The sequence below is a fragment of the Myotis daubentonii genome, chromosome 5 (genome assembly GCF_963259705.1).
Source record: "Myotis daubentonii chromosome 5, mMyoDau2.1, whole genome shotgun sequence".
Classification (NCBI taxonomy): domain Eukaryota; kingdom Metazoa; phylum Chordata; class Mammalia; order Chiroptera; family Vespertilionidae; genus Myotis; species Myotis daubentonii.
In genome coordinates, this window is record NC_081844.1 from 49618999 (window position 1) to 49622511 (window position 3513).

At 29.8% G+C, this 3513-nt stretch overlaps 1 non-coding gene across 1 annotated transcript; it reads right to left on the reverse strand.

Moving 5' to 3' along the window:
- Positions 1-1940: 1940 nt before the first annotated feature.
- On the reverse strand, positions 1941-2078 carry LOC132236332 (small nucleolar RNA SNORA29). The gene has a single exon (XR_009453271.1). It is a non-coding gene; the product is annotated as a small nucleolar RNA SNORA29 (small nucleolar RNA).
- Between the last annotated feature and the right edge of the window lie 1435 nt (positions 2079-3513).

Here is a 3513-nt window from a genome sequence, read left to right on the forward strand (position 1 = left end):
CTAGGCAAATGACTTGAATGAATTTTAAAAATTATATGAAATGGTATCACTGAAATATCGTGACACTATTTTGGAAAATACACACATAAAACTGCTCCAATTACTGTCATTTAAACAGTTACATTTACTGAATTGGTAATTCTATGGTTAAGCATAAACAACCCATGAATTATGAAAGATTTCCTAGGAAAAGAGGTCAGCATATTGGATAAAGGGAAAAAATAAATTTAGAAGTTGCTGGAAATAATACTGGCTAGCAGAAAGTGTTATGATGGACAAAGTGAAGGGATAAAGTTGACAGTGACCCAAAGAAAATAAGTTAGAGTTACCCTTCCTGCTTCAGTCCCTGGAGAAGCATGTGAGCATGTATGTTTAGGGAGGACTGAGTGTGAAACACATGCTATGTTGATATGACAATCTGAGCCACAAGAAACAAAACCACTGGAGGTGATGCTGATAAATCTAACATTTATTGAACAATTAGTATATGCCAGGGTCTATGTTAAGCTTTCACATGACTTTTTACAAATTTAAAAAGAATAGAGTTCAAAATAAATAACACTGCTTTGGGGATAATAAATGATGCTGTCATTGGAATTAGGGAGAAATTTTTTTAAAAATATATATTTATATTGTTTGTATAAAACATATATTTACATGTAAATATAACATAAAATATATATAAAACAAAATAGCATAATAATAACGAACCTATGCATATATTTTGTGTGCTTATTCCTTGTCAGGTATTGGTCCTCATAGGTTTAAATATATGATTAATTTAATGATTATAATAATTCCACAAGGTGAGGTTTTACTTATTCCTCTTTTACCTATGAGTCAACTAAAGCTTAGAAAATTTAAGAAGATCAGGCAGCTAATTGCCATGTCCACAAGCAATCTATAAAACTAGCCAAGGAATGATCACCTCTTTTACTTTAGGGCCATTCCTATTAAAATTTCAATTCCTTCAGTCACTTCAGTCACCTGAACAGATTTTTAAAGAATCTAGCAGTTTCAGAGTGAGACAATAAGTAAGAGTCATTTTAATTAGAAGATAGCCAATGCTCATTACACAGAGTAATATTTATCTAACTATCAACAACACATTCCATTAAAGCAGTATCTTTTTATGGAAGTTATAGCTTTCTTGTTACAGAAATGGAGATTACTCTAATAGCCTATGAACAAAGTGGAGGGGTTATCGACAACAATGAAAAATGGACTATACATTTGATTAAATGTTCTATTCTTACATGACTTTTTGTGTTTTGTGTTTGTTTGTTGTTTTTCTTTTTGCTAAGAAGCCAATTATTGAGCAAAACTAAAATAAAACTGTTATTCCTTTAAACAATTTTATAAAATTTAGCAAAAAGTAACAATTAGATTCTTCATAAACAAAGGGACCATTTATAAAACCTCATTTTTTTTCTGCCACTTGGAGAACTCAATTCAATTCATATATATTTTATGTATAACTAATATGTAATTCATAGAAATATATTCTAAACAATGGTATACGTTAGGTAATGTTACATATATCTTCCAGGCTTTTAAATATTTAACATTTAATGGGTCTTGTAGTTTTTCAATTTTCTAAAAGATAAGTTTTCATAATTATTAGAAGAACTATAGAGTAAAACATGCTCACAAGACAAGAAGGAAAATTGAATCTCAGTCATTATTGCTGGAAGTGAAAACTCTTGCAATCTATTGGAATAGAAAAATAATGCAGAAAAAAATTCTCCCTATAAGACAATTTTAAAAAATGTTATCAAACTGGTATCAACAAAAATAACTTGACCTTCTCTGGCATCTCTATCGAGACTTGATGTATTATTTCTAAAGGGGTAAAATATTATAAAGTCAGTGACGTTAATTTATGGTCCCATCTTCTCTCCAACTCTTCAGACCTTTCCTTTTTCTTTTTCTCTCTTTTTTTTTTTCTGTTCAGCCATTTCATATAGGAAGAGGACAAAAATAAATCCTCCCTCTTCAGATCATGGCAATTTTAATCTATCCCATAAGCATAGCCACTAGACCTTTCCTTTTTCTTACTGACATAATCATCACTTATTACAGAAACATCTAAAATTATAAATATAAACAGGATGAAACCCAGATTAGTATATATATCAGGAAATACAAATGGGAAATGGCCTATATTATGAATTAATCCAGAAAACAAAAATTAGATGATGATGATGATGATGATACACTAATGTCATTTTTAGATGCCATGTGGTAGTAATAAAACTTGGTGGCAATATGCCAAAAAGCTATGCATATAAATTTGTCTCTAAAGGGGATGAACATAGCTCTGTCTCAAAAGGTTCAGCAAACACCTCATAATTTCTCACAGCTTTGCTTTGGAAGTTTTTCCTTCCATGAATCTCTCTTTCTAGCTAAGGAAAGGTGATATGCTGATTGGTTAAGATCAATCACTGCCCTTCTGGGGAATGGCAGGGTGGGAAATTACCATCCAAATTAAATGGGTTGTTTCCCAAAGGCAACTAGGTCACAAAAATAACAATTATTATTAATAAATTTATATAGATTAAAAACTATTTGAGAAATAATGGTATTTATGAAGAAATGTTTAAAAGACATTCAGTAAACATCTACATCATAATTTGATAAGGTCAATAGAGAGCTTAGATTTTGCATGTAGGATTGCCCTTTGAAAATGTTTTTGTCAAATATAACAAGTCCCATTAATATTTTATTGAGGAAAGTTAGAAAAAAAAATGTTTACTATAATCCTACCATTAAAGACATTGGTAAATACAATATTATATTCTTGACTGATAACTTCTAAAAAAAGTCCCCACCTTAAGATGAGTAATTGTTTTATACTTTATTGCCATTATTGAATTATTAATGTGCTCAATTTCTCATTTCATTATAATATCCAAAACTTAATGCTAAATCTATGGTCCATTCTTTGTTTATATTGGATTTATATTACACCATTTGTGTTGTCTTAATTGATGTACCATGTAAACCCCTACTCCTCTTTTGATGATTACTTTATGTTACCTACATTTTTCATATATTTTATGATAACCCTTTGGAAAATGCAGAATGTAAGAATGCGGTTCAAGTATAGGCTGTTTGAAATCTAAGATATTCTGTTGAATGTGGCCTCAGTTTAGGGTCACATGCTTCTGCTATCATAACACAAAAAGCTAGATTATTATGATCTCTGTGATTAACCCAAGATAATGGAACAATTTAGTAAGAACAATATGTTTTCTCATGAATATAAGTACTCTAAAAACCCTTTATTATGTTCTTTCTACAAGAATTTTACCAATGATAGAAGCTAAAATAATGAAAAAACATGGGCCTTAATATTTATTTCCAAACTACCATTATTTGCTTCTTACAGATTTGGCATTATATGAGCTACATAAAAACATGCTTTCAAATAGGTAGTAAATCCAAAGATTCATATATATATATCCATAAACAAATACACACACAATGGAAATTTCAATTTGAATGATTCAG